Source organism: Schistocerca cancellata, chromosome 9, assembly GCF_023864275.1.
Source record: "Schistocerca cancellata isolate TAMUIC-IGC-003103 chromosome 9, iqSchCanc2.1, whole genome shotgun sequence".
NCBI classification, from domain to species: domain Eukaryota; kingdom Metazoa; phylum Arthropoda; class Insecta; order Orthoptera; family Acrididae; genus Schistocerca; species Schistocerca cancellata.
Window position 1 is genome coordinate 303,320,788 of NC_064634.1, and position 16,238 is coordinate 303,337,025.

Sequence of the window (16,238 nt, forward strand, 5' to 3'; positions counted from 1 at the left end):
GGAGACAACCTCATGAATCGGTGGACGCTGCATGTAAGCAGGGGACTGTTCAAAGCTGGGGGAAGCTCTGTCAAGCCGTCGGCACACGGACCGTGCATGCGAACGTTGAGCGTTGAGCGTGCCGACTTTCTGTCGTCATGACGTGGAATAGCACGTTCGGGAGCAATATCTAGCATGTCAGATATTCTGAGCGTGCGTCTGAGCGTTGACCATTCAGATGGCACAACGCCACCTATGTCATTTGCACGCCATCTCCCTTCAGCATTGAGCTGTGAGGCGCCTTATTGGCATTCAAAAAAATGGTTCAAATGGCTCTGAGCACTATGGGACTTAACTTCTGAGGTCATCAGTCCCCTAGAACTTAGAACTACTTAAACCTTACTAACATAAGGACATCACACACACGTCCATACCCGAGGCAGGATGCGAACCTGCGACCGTAGCGGTCGCGCGATTCCAGACTGTAGCACCTAGAACCGCTCGGCCAACGCGGCCGGCTATTGACATTCAGATCAAGCCTATACGTATATACGTTGTTTCTGAGCACCTGCAAATTGAGAATCACTCGAAAACCCGTTGTTAACTGCGTGATTTGTTGCAATAAAATAATGAGAGACATCATATTCGTGGCAAAAGAATTATTGTAACTTGCGTATTACGAAATAATGTCATTTGAAGGTAATGACACACTGAGGATCCACCAAAAACACATTGTTCTTGGTACAATTTGTTATAATTAAATTTTAGTTAGTAACATAGCTACGTTTAAAGCATTTAGCAAGCGGCAACATCTTAGAATTGGCGATAAATGAATTGTTGTCACTTTAGCGTAGTGAGTAGCATTGATGAATTATGAGCAGATAATGGTTCGCGTCTCCCCATGTCTATACATTTTTTTCCTAACATTCGCGTATATAATAGGTTCTGATGCTTTATTTTTAGTTTAATGTAAGTATATACTACAATATTTTAGGTTATGTAAATATAAGTTCACTTTTTTTTTAAGAGTGAGTGTGTTCGATTGGCTTAATCTACAGTACAGCTCGCGCTACTTGCATGAAGATATTTTGTTCCTTTTTCTTTTGAGTTTCGTAATTTACATGTTGTAAAGATTCTGGTACTGCGTAGAAACAGTGATCAAGTAAGAATGACCTTAGGGTTTTACTAAAATGTGGGAAAGATAAAATAGTGTTTATCTTACGTGGAGAACTATTGCAAATTTGTGTCGCACTGTTTGCAATGGAACTTTTATAAGCCTGTGTCCTTATTGATTGGACATGGTACTTCCATTTTTGTCTTAAAACATGTACACCGATATTGAAGTTTTTATTTGTGTATGTTACACACAGAACAATATGACTAGGATACGAACAATGGAGGAAATGTGCGTTTTAATAGAGCTAATGTGGGAATTTTACGTGCTCCTTTGAGTAAAGCCGGCCGGTGTAGCCGTGCGGTTCTAGGCGCTTCAGTCTGGAACTGCGTGACCGCTACGGTCGCAGATTCGAATCCTGCCTCGGGCATGGATGTGTGTGATGTCCTTAGGTTAGTTAGGTTTAAGTAGTTCTAAGTTCTAGGGGACTGATGACCACAGATGTTAAGTCCCATAGTGCTCAGAGCCATTTGAACCATTTTTTGTTGAGTAAACAGTGTGATTTACGAATAGAAACATCCCGCAACTGCCGCTGGACTCCGTTGCGATCGCGTATACCACGTTGGGGCTCACGTACAGTATGCACAAGTCGCATCGTTCCTGAGCGTTCAGCAGCACGTTGAACTCAGCACGCTCAACGTTAACTTACGACACCACGGTCCGTGTGCCGACGGCTTAATGGTGTGGGGCATGTGCAGTTGAAGTGATATGGGACCCCTGATACGTGTAGATACGACTCTGACAGGTGACACGTACGTAAGCAACTTGCATCCATTCATGTCCGTTGTGCATTCCGACGGACTTGGGTAATTCCAGCAGGACAATGCGACATCCTACACGTCCAGATTTGTTACAGAATGGCTCCAGGAATACTGAGTTCAAACACTTCCGCTGACCTCCAAACTCCCCATGCATGAACATTATTGAGCATATCTGGGATATGTCGAGATCATATCAGTTAATAAACATATGTTGACACCGCCATCATCAGCATCTTACGACGGTCTGCGGAAAGGAATGGGGCTGCAAATGCTTCTGCATGCTGTCTCTCGTCGTCTAACTCTTTCTACCGCCAGACACGTGCTCTTAACACCTGTTAAAGTGCACGAATAAAATACTCTCAATGTTTCTGACCGGCCAGTACAAATGTTAACCATGGCACACTCTAGGAGGCTGACGGCAAATGACGAATCGAATGTGAGTGTCAAATCCATTAAAATTCACAAGTTTTCATTCGTAACTAAATACAGTTCACTGGTGGTATCTTCCAAACAGTTACGTGCCGTTTAATTATTGCTCGAGCCCCCAGTAGCGATACTGTACATGCTATAAATTTTAATAAACGTTGTTAAATGCTGTCGAACATCGACTGATATTTAGCAAATTGAGCAGTTCGCTAAAACACGGACTAATCCTGATGATCTGAAGTCCACTCGACAATAGGGCGAATTCCTAAGTGTTGGATGTCACAAAATATTCAAAGTCCCGACTCGTTTAAACACAGTTAAAGTCCAGTGGTACTGTTTCAGAATCTATCACCTCACGTGGTGAAAATAATTAATTTCTACCTGAGAGTATCAGAAACTAAGTCCCGTTGGTATCCCAAAACACAGTTCGGAATGCTAAAAAATAAACAGTCCCAAAATAGCCCTTCAACGGCTAAGTGTTGCGGGACTCGAATGCAAACAGAGTCCCACAGGTAAGATTTTGCAGCAGTCACGTTTGCGTGCAAATCGTCTCATCAAAAGAGGCGTGCAAAACACAAGTCCTTAGTGCGTTCCACACCGAAAATATCTTAAGTCTGGATTCGTCGTGAAAAATTCTATCTTCCACTTGCGCGTATACGCGAAATTCGGCAAGTTCTACTCTTCTGGAAGCAAAAAACTATTACCAAAGTGTCGCGTCGGGCAACGCAGGTCCGAGGCAGAACTCTGTCCTTTATCTCAGCTCCACACAAATACCCTGCTTTCCATTGATCACCACTTCTTTGCATAACTCTTTACATAAAAAAAGCAATCTTAATTATGTTTGCTCCATTGTATGTGCGCTCAGATTCTTATAAAAAACATACATTACACAAATTTGTGGCTTCAATAGTCTGCACAGAATGAATGTTGCACTGTTTTGCAGTTATCTTTGCAGAGTGCGTAAATAGTTTCTGTTGATTTATGCCACTAAATAACAGTTCTTTGTCAGATTCCACTTACCACATGGATTTAAAGCGCTCTGTCTGATGCGCTGATCGGAATTTACGTATGTACAAAGGTTAAACAAATATGGGCGCATCTTTTCAAAACTGATTAATAAATAAAGATGACATTTCATAATAATTACAAATATTACAAACCAATGATGCTGAAATTTGTATAACGGCACCCGCTGTCATACACTACCTTGCTGCTCGTATATCTGTCTTGTAGTATTTGTCTTAATTAATTATTAGCAACAAATTAATAAAATTGGTGTTTTACCAGTGAAATATTAATGCTGTAAATTATACAAGTATGTCAATCGTTGCGTTTTGACGAGACCTTTAAAAGAAGCACTCGCTGTACTCTGGGCCTGCATCGGTTCAAAAGTCATCAATTATTCAGTAAATTGAAACTTCCTGGCAGATTAAAACTGTGTGCCGGACCGAGACTCGAACTCGGGACCTTTGCCTTTCGCGGGCAAGTGCTCTACCACCTTAGCTACCCAAGCACGACTCACGCCCCATCCTCACAGCTTTACTTCTTGCCAGTACCTCGTCTCCTACCTTCCAAACTTTACAGAAGCTCTCCTGCGATGCTGCAGAACTAGCACTCCTGGAAGAAAGGATATTGCGGAGACATGGCTTAGCCACAGCCTGGGGGATGTTTCCAGAATATCCTTTCTTTCAGGAGTGCTAGTTCTGCAAGGTACCCAGGAGAGCTTCTGTAAAGTTTGGAAGGTAGGAGACGAGGTACTGGCAGAAGTGAAGCTGTGAGGACGGGGCGTGAGTCGTGCTTGGGTAGCTGAGATGGTAGAGCACTTACTCGCGAAAGGCAAAGGTCTCCCCGAGTTCGAGTCTCGGTCCGGCACACAGTTTTAATCTGCCACGAAGTTTCATATCAGCGCACACTCCGCTGTAGAGTGAAAATTTCATCCTATTCAGTAAATTGTACATATTACAGATTTGTTTATTTAATATATTTCGATATAAAATTTGTACAAATCGTATCAGCGTTGCGACTGATTCGTCTCAAACTCGTCTTCAATTTGCCGTATCGCACTGTGTCGTCTTAATTAGCGGTTGCGTCTAATCGACACAAACGTGGATAAAGCATCGTCTTAAAGGCGTGCGCTGGAACTGGGAAAGCCCGCGTGACGTCATGTAACCGCCAGCAGTTTGAAACTGACAGGTCCACGTGGAGCGATCTGCCGCTGGCCACTCGCCCGCCGCCGTCTTAAATCCCGCTCACCACGCTGCCCGGGTGAGCCGGCCTCGCCGGCCGCCGTGCGCGCGCCCAAAGGTGCAAATTGAGACACGTATAGCGCGTGCGGTGCGACGCAGCGCAGCGCGCGTTTTTGTAACATCCCAGGTTCAAATGTGACCGCGCAAATTGCGACGCGATGCGAGTGGGACGCGACACGCGCCTGCGCCAGGTCGCGCGGCGTTGTGGTTGAGGCACAGTTTCTCGCGCCGCGCGTTGCGCGTGGCTCTCTAGCACCATGGGAAATCTGAGGCGGGGAGCGGAAAAGTAGCCCGGCCATATGCTCACATCGGAACGGTGCATACGAGCAGTGGTAGTATTGCCCGTACGATAAATTTTGCCTTGCTGTGTACTAAATTTCATTGCCTTTGTGTAGTGCTTCGTTTTTCGCCATTTCAACGTTCCATCTTTCTTCGTTAGTACATTATACTTTTCTGTTATTTATATCTTTATAGTTTTGTTTTGTTTTTCTTCTGTCAAGAAAAATGCATACTTCAGTAACTGATGAGCCAGTAGCCGCTGGAATTGTATCATATGCCTCCGAGGTGTTTTCAGATCGCAAGAAGGGACAGAGGGTAGTGAATAAGGAAGCAAGGAATATTATAAAATCATGTCATTAAGAATCAAGGTAGGAAAGTAAAATAAGGTTATCTTCTCGCTGCCTAGTATGCTGGCGTATCAGTACGATCTGTTACAAAAATTTAGAAAGGGATAATCGCCACAGGTTTGATCCCTTTGTGCTCCTGGTAAAAAGCGTCCAAGATCTGAAGTATAGAAGTCTCACTGTGATTACTCTGATATGGATGTAATAATGTAATAAGACACACTGTACTACATGCATTTGAACATCACATTTCCACTGCAAACTAGAAACAGTCGAAAAGCAGTCACAAATAGCAATGTTTTAATTGGTTCGCCGTGATGAGAAAAAGCATTTCAATTGTTGCATGCACATTATCAGCATTAATAAACTAATTATTCAACAGGCTACACAAATGAAGAAAATGGTCGGTATTATTACGAAAGTAGGAATATCCTAAAAGAGTGTTATGATTAGATATATTTAATTTGTTGAAATGTACTGCTGACAAGGGCAGATCTACGTTCATGACAATGTTTTTCGAACTCCAACTCACAAGGCACACATGGCTAGCTTGTGCATTCCTGTCGCGTGAATTATCCTCCGCTGCTGACAATACAAATGGTTCAAATGGCTCTGAGCACTATGCGACTTAACTTCTTAGGTTATCAGTCGCCTAGAACTTAGAACTAATTAAACCTAACTAACCTAAGGACATCACACACATCCATGCCCGAGGCAGGATTCGAACCTGCGACCGTAGCGGTCGCTCGGCTCCAGACTGTAGCGCCTAGACCCGCACGGCCACTCCGGCCGGCTGCTGACAATACACTGACCATTGTGTTGTGCGACAGATCAGTTGTTTATTTCTCAATAACAACTATTTTATTCGCGATCACACATTGTCAGTTTGGCAAGCCGTAGGTAAGTAACCAGTATCTGGCATGTGCCTATCATTCCGCCTGAAGGAACGCTCGTCATTATTTTAATACTGATCAGATCAAGAGAAGGAATAAAATCCTTTGGTAAGTTTCCATTCCAGTCGCTCAGTGTTAAGAATACGATGGGTTACGTGGATTCCACCAAAATTCCAACGGAATTGGCAATCTATTTTTGTGTGAGTTGTTAATCTTTTCTTATTCGGAGAAGCATCACTGTTTGTAAGTAGCGGCCACATTTCTCTTGGTGAATGGTTTAACTGTACTTCCTTTGTCACAGTGTAATTTGCCAAACTCGTATCACAGCAGCTATTGAGACAGAATTCCGAAACGGAGTGCCTCATTAAACAAGTAATTGGCAATCACAGAGCTCAATAGCTTACGAAAAACCTCATAGTGTCGGTTGCAGTAACATAAAAGAAGAAATTTCATGTTCATTTTCATACAAGGAAGCTCTTGTTTCGCTAGCTGTCGATAACCCTTAAAAATTACAGTCACTGGAGTGAAATAAATAAAAAGGATGTATAAGTACTGATATATCGCCATAGATAAGAAAGTTCCGTGTGTTTAAGAATTGACAAAACAGTCTCCTCCTTGTGTGCTATCATTCGCCAAACTTTCGATGTCTCGAGCGGTTGAGGAGATATGAGAGATGTTGCGAGTATTTCATTCTCGCGGGCGTGAGATCGGAAGTGAGCGCGCTACATGGGATCCATTTTCTCGAGATCGGAGGCAGATAGAGACCTCCTCCCAAATCTAAACAAAAATTCAGCATATTAGCTAAATTTCATACGTAGCAACATATGGTGTAATACGCACCAAACGCAAAATCATAGCAACCCCTAATTTTCGTTGCAAACTTTTTGAGTTTTGCGTAGTGTCTTACTAAAATGTGTACATCACAATAAGATTGGTCATTAGCGAGTTAATGGGCACTTCGTCACGAAGCTCACATATAACTCTACAAGTAAGGCAAAAATCTTATATTTTCAGTGAATAGTTTCTGTAAAATCGTTTGAGAAAGATAACAGGTTGCGCGCGCTTCGGTTCTGTCAGCGCACAGCGTCGCCAGTCGGCGCGTGCGAAGTATGGTGTACGCGTCGCAATATGTGCTGCACCCGCGCGACTCGTGCGGCACGTGCGTGTCGCTCTGTAGTGTCTTGTCACGTCACACTTGCTATACGCGTCTCAATTTGCGCCTAGCCGCTGCGTTCACTCTGCCGGCCGGACCGGGCCGGGCCGGGATGACGCGTCCTGTCTCGGCTCGTGCCTAGCCAGCTCAGGCCGACGCGTAGTGCATTCACATTGCGCGCCGCGCCGAGCCGGGACGGCGAAATGGGGGATAATCTACTTCTCCGATTTTCATGTTTTAAAAATTCTTAGCGGCATATAAGACTTCGCCACATCGTTTTATGAACTTATTTTTTCCTTAAAAGCGTTACTTACGTCGCTAAAAAAGAAAAAGTCTGCTTTTCGTTTCGCGTGATTTCTTAGTTTCGTAACGCTTCCCAACCGATTTTGAAGAAAGTATGCGGCTAAAAAATCTGATTTTTGTTCACGTGGTAGTGTAACATCTTCGTATTGAATCATTTATCTTTCCATATTTCTTAACAGTCATTGTGAAATGATGCTATTTGGCAACGTTGTGCACTTGATTTACAAATCTTGTAGTGAAAAAGTTATGTAGCGGGTAGCTTACTGTTAGATCTGTTTTAGACCATACATTGTTGAGAATGAAATGTAGCTAAAAGTACCAAAAAGTTTTTGAAATGATAATGATAATGATATCTGTCTCTGGTCACAAGTAATGCGAGCTACTCAGTGGCATCAGTGCCGCGTCCGCAAGCCACGGAGTTCGCGTGGTTACAGCTTGGTTTAGTATACGTATAGGCAAGTGTCAATGACATAGGTCTGATAAAATTTGGTGTAAAACTAATCACAAAAACAAACTGAATATTTGTGATACGTTTACTGCAGAAACTGAAGCGCAATTCTGTAGTCTCGTTGTCTACTTTGACAGAAAAAATAATGGAGAGTTAATGAAACTACTGTAGATCGACACAGATGTGCGTTTCATTGTTTTTTTTTTCTTCCTTGGCGGGCTGCGCTGCACTGTCAAGGTAATCCCCACTCTTTGGCTAAATGGCTGTTAGCTGCCGGAGGCCAAATAAATAAATTAAAAAAAAAAGTCCCCACTCTTCGACAGCTGACAAGCAAGTCAGTAGAAAACGCAGCTGCAGTCAACAGTAGAACAGTTGCTCGCCTTTAGCTAGTCTGTGCTGTCGTCTAGAACAATGTCTTCACTCTTTTATTGGTATTGTTTTGACTCTGCAGCAACTCGTCGAGTTTTGAAGTACAGAAGAACTAGCAGGTTATGGATTCATCCCATAAATAGCGCAGACATTTAGGAGAGTTTTTTTCTTTACATGAAGAGCTTAAAAACTATCATGAAAAATTTTATTCATATTACAGAATGAATCATAATACATTTCAGTATGTGCTGCAGAACATTCAAGACAAAATTTCGAAACAGAACACAAATTTTCGCAGAAGTATAACAGCAGAAGAAAAATTGTGTATAACGACAAGGTAAGATTCGTTAGTAGACACTTTTTGGTTTACAGTAGAACTTTGTACAGCATTCACGACCTCCAATTAATTGTAGTCATGCTTTTGTATTTTAAATTTCACAAACGCTTACCTCTGAGGGGTAGAGAGTTTATGGGACTCCTGAGAATCATTAGTAAGTAATTAGCTTCGTCATTTTGGGTAATGTCTTGCTGTGCCTTCAACGAAGAATCGCAGAAATACTCCTTCAGAATTTTCCAACTTTTTTCTTCTTTTTTCTTCATGATGCAGCGCTTGGCAGTGGTGATGGTTCATCATGTGGAGCCACTGATGACCTCACAGAATTCTTTTCATTACCTTGTAAGATAAACAGATTGATATCCGAAGAGTTTTGAGATAATGCCCTTTGATTCAGTGGTTCTATTTCCACTGATAAGGAACTGTGCATAGCTCTTGGAACTTAGGAAAATCATATGACAGAACAAAGCCCGAGTGGAATTGCATTTTAATATACTATTCCCTGGATCACATGACCTTATTTGGCCAAGTTATACAAGTTATTCTCTGTAACTGTCTCTCAGGTGTCTGCATTTCGATTTCATTATTTTAATTGAAAGAATATAGAAGGGTGCAAGAAAATGTCTCTTTAATTATTTATTGTTGTATAACTGTGAAATGACATGGACTAAGTAAATATCTACTGTGCACACAAAACTGTAAAAACTTCGCTCAACACCACACTTGAGTAACACATTCTACGATTTTTTTCCTCAGGTATCTGTCCACTGGCATCTCCTTTCATGCACTAGCATCGTCATTCCGATTAGAAGTGTCCACCGTATCAGTCGTGGCCATATGGGAGTCACTTGCTCCCATTCATTTACCAACGCCAACTGTTTCTCGATTTAAAGAAATTGCCAGTGAAATGCATACGAGATGGGGATTTTCAAACTGTGTTGGATGTATAGACGGGAAGCACATACGTGTCCAATGTCCTAAACTTTCTGGCAGCATGTTTTACAATTACAAACAGTATTATTCGATTGTACTCCAAGCAGTTGCTGATGCAAATTACAAATTTATAGCTGTATATGTTGGTGCCTACGGTAAACAGTCTGATGCAGGCGTGTTTAAAGAAAGTATGTTATATAAGAAACTTACAAATGGGGAGCTGTTATTACATTTTGGGAGATGAAGCTTACCCCTTATTAGAGAATTTGATGAGACCTTTTCCTCGCAGAAATTTGGGCAACGAGAAGATTCTATACAATGATATGCATTCCAGAGCAAGAAAAGTTGTTGAATGTGCATTTGGTATAATGATCAATAAATGGAGACTGCTGAGGAAGGAAATTGAAACATCCATTGACGTAGCTGGTCACATAGTGTGGTGTCACCGCCAGACACCACACTTGCTAGGTGGTAGCCTTTAAATCGGCCGCGGTCCGCTAGTATACGTCGGACCCGCGTGTCGCCACTATCAGTGATTGCAGACCGAGCGCCGCCACACGGCAGGTCTAGAGAGACGTCCTAGCACTCGCCCCAGTTGTACAGCCGACTTTGCTAGAGATGGTTCACTGACAAATTACGCTCTCATTTGCCGAGACGATAGTTAGCATAGCCTTCAGCTACGTCATTTGCTACGACCTAGCAAGGCGCCATTACCAGTTACTATTGATGCTGTAAAACATGTACCGTCAAGAGCGATGTTCACCAATTATGAATTAAAGTTAAGTATTCCAGTAGTTACTTACGTTCTTTGCTACTATAAATGCCCGTAACTGTTCCAGATCTCACGCCAGCCTGCGTGAGCTTAAACGCGTGCCTTTCGGCTTCCTCTCCTAGTGGCTTGGCTGTCTTGTCAAGTCACAACACATAGTCAAGTGCATTTGTCTACTTCATAATATTGTCATTGACAGAGAAGGATGCAATGTTGAAGCTTAAAAGTTTTGTAACAATGCTGATATGCAGACAGCAGGTGCCACATTCAACAGAAATTCCACATTACGTTCGAAAACTGTCAGGAACACTTTTGTTGAATATTTCGTTAAAATGCAACTTAAAATAATTAAAAAACCTATCAAAAATAAATTTTGGAATTGAAAGTACTTAGCTATTTACTGTATTTTTGTGTATCTCATTTCACTGTAAATAAAACAAATAAAATTATAAAGGAAAATAATTTATATTTGTGCGTACTATCTGAACACACTCCTTGGTTATTTCGTTCCATAATCTGGAAACTGCATCATTACTGTCATACTAGCCGAATTTCTGATACCAAATTGATGGACACAAGTTAATGTCATGTATATGTTATTCTGCATTCATTAAAGTAAGAACATCGCAAAAAGATGTCACAGACAACAGCTTATAGTAACGTGCCACAGCATGATTTTACAATGCATTGTCATCTCGTAGGGACACATTTCCGTCCCTCAGTGACACTCATATCTGTCTCCGTTTACAAGTAAATGCGAACTATTCAGTGGCGGCAATGCCGCGATCGCTGGCAAGCTATTGTTGTAAATGCATGTAAATACGGTAGATTAAATAAATGAAATAAAAGTAATTTCGCATGTATCGTTATAATAAACACAAATTTGCCTCACTGATTGTGAAATGTGAGGTAACATCTTAAAATAAAAGACGTGTGCTGCCACACTTGTGATGAAAGCAGAAGGGAGACGTGTGATGCGTGTACTGCAGAAGCTGTAGTGCTGCTCCACAGGCTCGCGCCTGCGGTCGGCTCGCGCCGGCAATATTAAACACTCTGGATGTCGCTGGCTCGGCTCCGGGAGGCTCACGCCGTGTCGGCGCGGCCCGGCCGCCAGTGTGAACACCGCAATTCAAATCCATGTGTTTGATAAAGCGCGCGCGCGGCCTCATGAGATTGGGGACGGGACGTGGAACATCCCGGTCTATCGTGAACGTAGGGTTTACCGAGAGGCATTTCCTACCAAGGCTGCAGGTTGAGGTTGGCGGAGGACATCGCTTGTGATAACTGGAAGTCGCAGAGAGGAAGAGGTGGTGGGGAATCCGCGGGGCTGACCTGATTATTCGATCAGGGCAACGGGCCGCCTGTAATGGTCGTAATTGTCATTATGTCGTCCTAAGTGCCGGACGAGGGGATTGTCTGAAGTGCGGGTGGTGTGATAAAACCGGCGCGCTGCATCTTGAAATCTCTCCCGGACGAGGGGTTCCTCAGCCGCCTGATGGAGAAGGCGATGAGGAAAGTCACGCGGCACATGGTAGATTCGGCGCAAGATCTTGTTTTGTAGTTGCTGGAGCCGCTGAATGTGAGAGGGGGCAGCATTGCCCCAGACTTCACACGCATAGTCCATGACCGGACGGATGCACGTGCGATAAAGACGCAGGCCGTTGGCGACAGGAAGCGAGGAGGTTTCATTGAGCATGGGGTACAATGCCCCAGCCCTCTGAGACGTCTTCTGGTGGACAGCGGAGACTTGAGCTTCCATGTCAGCTTGCGATCGAGAATGACTCCGAGGTAGGTAGCAGTCGTGGTCCAGGTGATGGCCTGGTTACAAAGCACCAGGGGTGGCACGTCAGGTGGGAGACGGCGAGTGAGGATCAGCCCCTGAGATTTGGTGGCGTTGAAGCTGATCCTCCAATCGGCGGCCCAACGCTCGAGGTCCTGCAGCGCAGCTTGCAGACGTCGGAGGACGGCGTCGATGTTGCGATGGCGCGAGAAGAGGGCCGTGTCATCAGCATAGATGGCACGACCAACCCTCGGGGAAACCGGCAGGTCGGAGGTGTAGACAGAATACAAGATCGGGCCCAGAACACTCCCTTGCGGCACTCCAGCAAGGACGGGGCGAACAGAGGAAGTCGTGCTGCCAACCCGGACGACAAAAGTACGTCCCTCAAGGTAGCTGGCAAGTAGGCGGACGAAGCACGAAGGGATGCCGAGGTGGAACAACTTGAAGAGCAGGCCGTGGTGCCAGACGGTGTCAAAGGCCTTTGACACATCCAGCAGGACAAGGCCGCAAAACTCCCGATTGTTGAAGGCCAGTGTCACCTCCTCGACGACGCGGAGCAGCTGTTGAGTGGTGGAGTGGTGCTGGCGGAATCCAAACTGCTCCCGAGGAATGATATTGTCTCGGTGAAGCAGCCGGCCGAACCTAGAGAGGAGGATCCTCTCGAAAACTTTGCTCAACGTCGGGAGGAGACTGATGGGGCGATAATGCGCCGGCACCGTCCTGTTTTTGCCCGGCTTCGGGACCGCCACAACGACAGCCGTCTTCCAAGCATCTGGGTACTGCAGTTGGACAAGGATGGCGTTGAAGAGAGCGACCACGTACAAGATGCGAAGCCTGGGCAACATGCGGAGGACTCTCCCGTCAACGTTGTCGTGCCCAGGGGCCTTCTTCTGGGGAAGTCGTCGAAGATGATCAGTGACCTCCCTTTCCGACGTCGGGACAATGGTGGCGTCACCGGGGTCGCCGTGGAGGAAGACAGGAAGTCTGGTCTCGACTGTGCGGACGTTCTCGTGGTCGACCGGCACCGCAAGGGGCCGGAAGTTGGCCTCGAAAGCCGTCGCCAAGGCCTCGGCTTGAGCGGCAGGCGTGTAGGCAGGTCCATCCGGTGTTGTGAGCGGCGGCATGTGTGGGCGATGGCGTGTGAGGGAACGGACCATCTCCCACGCGTCGGCCCCAGGATCAACGGAGGCAAGCTTCTCCTCCCACCGGCGTATACGATGAGCAGCAAGGGCAGCCCTGATGCTGCGGCGGAGAAGATTGATGCGCCGCTTCAGCAGAGGCTGCCGTGTTTCATGCCACTCTCGGTTAAGACGGTTTCGTTCTCGGATAAGGGCCTGTAAGGCTGCAGGAAGAGGTGGAGCCGCCACAGAGGAAACCCGCGGAGGCGGAGTGGAGTCAGCGACAGCCGTGGTGAGAGCCGCAGTCAGGGCGTGGAGAGTAGCATTGACATCGGTCTCCAGGGGAGGTGGCTCGGCAGGGAGGCGTTCCAGAAAAAGCTGCTGGAAGCGCGGCCAGTCGGTCTTCCGGGTGTCGAGCTTAGCTGCTGGAGGAAGCGGAGTGACATACAGCCGAAAGAGCACCGGCAAGTGGTCGGAGCTCAAGGCATGGAGAACGTCGGGGGTGACGAACCAGTCGACACCCTTGACGAGACAAATGTCCAAGACATCGGGAGCAGTACCATTCGGAGGGTAGTGCGTTGGCTTGTCAGGTCCACAGACAGAAGCTCGCGCCCTCTCAGCAGCATGATAGAGCCGCCTCCCACTGACGTTCAGCGTCCGAGAATTCCAGAACTGGTGCTTGGCATTAAGGTCCCCAGCGAGGAAGATCTTGTCCCCAGCACGGAGGAGAGTGTCAGCATCGTTGATGGTGAGGTGGCCTCGTGGCGGCCGGTACACGGAGAGAAAGATGACCGTCCCAAGGGACGTCTCCACTGCAACGGCCGTGGCTTCACAGGAGTCCAGACGCGGCAGAGGGATTCGATAGTGCCGGAGTGTCCGCTTGACATAGATGGCTGTCCCACCGCCAGCCGTCAGCCTGTCGTCGCGATAGCAGACGTAATTCGGGGCGTTTGCTCGAAGGCCAGGCTTGAGGTGCGTCTCGGTGAGGAGACACACATCAACGCTGTAGTCCTGGAGAAACTGCCGGAATTCGAGAAGCGCAGGGAAGAGGCTATTCGCGTTCCACGTGACAGCCGTGAAGTTCTGGTGGCGCCTAAGGTTGCGAGCCATGGCCAGTGGATGTGGACGCCGTGGTGGTGGGGAAACTTTGGAGGGCTGCATGGACTGCAGCAGTGATGGCGGTCGGCAGCTGGGCCAGTGCGGCGGAGACAGCCACAAGGGTGGCCTGAACTTCTTTGAGGACCGCGATGAAATCATCAGCTGCAGCAGGAGGAGCAGGCCCGTCGTCAGGGCGTCGCGGAGGCTGGACAGCAGGGGCAGGAGGAGGCGTCGTCCGGCCCTGAAGGACGTCGGCGTAGCCAAGGTCTGCCCGAGCAGCAAGCAGGCGCCGCTGGGCGGGTTGGCGCGAAGGAGTAGCAGGCGGTGGCGCAGCTCGGCGCCGCAGCTGTCGGCCATCGGAGCGGGACGTCTCCCGCAAGGGAGGTAGTCCACGCTGGCGGCGGCTGGCTGCCTTGTGAACAGCGCAACCGCGGTAGCTGGCAGGATGAGCCCGCTTGCACAGGGCACAGGTGGCCGGTTCGTCCCGGATCCGGGTACACTGCTGACTGAGGTGACCCTCGCCACACTTGACACAACGGGGCCGCATGCGACACAGGCGGGAAGTGTGGCCTGGCTCCTGGCAATTGTAGCATTGAACGAGGCCCTTCCGTGCGCGTAGCTTCTCGACAGTCACCGAAAGGTCATAAAACCGGGTGACTTGGTAAATTTGCCTGTTATCAGGTGTATCAGGCAACACGATCTCCATCAAAGGGATGGGTCGCTGAGTACCAGGCATCTTCATTCGCGTGGTAGCAGTAGGCGCGAAACCCATAGTGATAAGTCCGTCCTTAAAGGCGTCTGCCTTCATCTTCAGCGGGATGCCTCTCATGGCAACCTTGAGAACTTTGGGACGCACGGTGGGGAAGGTGTAGTTCGGTATACCACGTGCACCAACCATGTCCATAACAGCAACGTAATCTTCAGTGGTGGCGACTGTCAGCTTCAGACGGTCTTCGCCGCAGTGTTTGGCGGTGAAAGCATTCTTCAGGTTGGCCTGGAGCCAGTCCCGAAGCGTCATGTAATCGTCAGGGTAGTCGATGACAATCGGTGGCAGCTTAGGGCCGGAACGACGTGTAGCATCGTCGGCGGTCGCCGGTGGAGACTCGTCGGCATCTTCAGAGTCGGCGCCATCCGCTAGGGCGTCGTACGGATTAGCAGTAGGTACAGGGGCAACAGGGGCGCGCCGGCGTGGAGCCGCCCTCTTCTTAGGCGGCGGCTTCTTGAAGCCAGCGTCACTCGTACCAGAAGTGTGTTGGTCATCACTGGCTGACGTGACAGCCGATCTCTTTCGCTGAAGCACCCGCTGCGGGGCGCCAGTAGCGCAGTCTTCACGGGGAGGGTCCGTAGAGTAGTCCATCTCATCGTCCGGGTCTCGCGGGGTCGTCATATGCTCGTGGTCCGCCTGGGGTTGCCGGGTCGTCATAGGGGGAGCGTCCAATGGGGCCGCCGACGGCGCGGGCGCCGCCGGACGGCGATCAGACAGCTCCGGCGCGGCGGCGGCAGCTGCCGCGGCCGCGCGCGCGTCACATACGTCCTCCTTGCTCGCCATCACGAACGCGAGTGGAGTGTTTGATAAAGCGGGCGGCGGCCCGGCCAGGCTCGGCTCGGCCCGGCCGGCAATGTGAACGCAGCCTTAAAGGCGCGACTCGCGATCAAACTTACCTCTCCAAATGACAAGGACTGTCGTGGCAAAATCTATGCCAAAGAAATGCAAATTATAACGAGTAGCACATACTTAATCCCAATATATTGGTCCAAATATACGAGAGTTTATAACAAAACGTTCCTCTTATCTTTCCACGGACCTACCGAAGCGTTGTGCGAAGTCCCA

At 47.5% G+C, this 16,238-nt stretch overlaps 1 protein-coding gene across 1 annotated transcript in view; it reads left to right on the forward strand.

The window, feature by feature from the left end:
* The window catches only part of LOC126101371 (uncharacterized), a 422,171-nt gene that overhangs the window by 147,334 nt on the left and 258,599 nt on the right, over positions 1-16,238 (forward strand). The window lies entirely within an intron of this gene.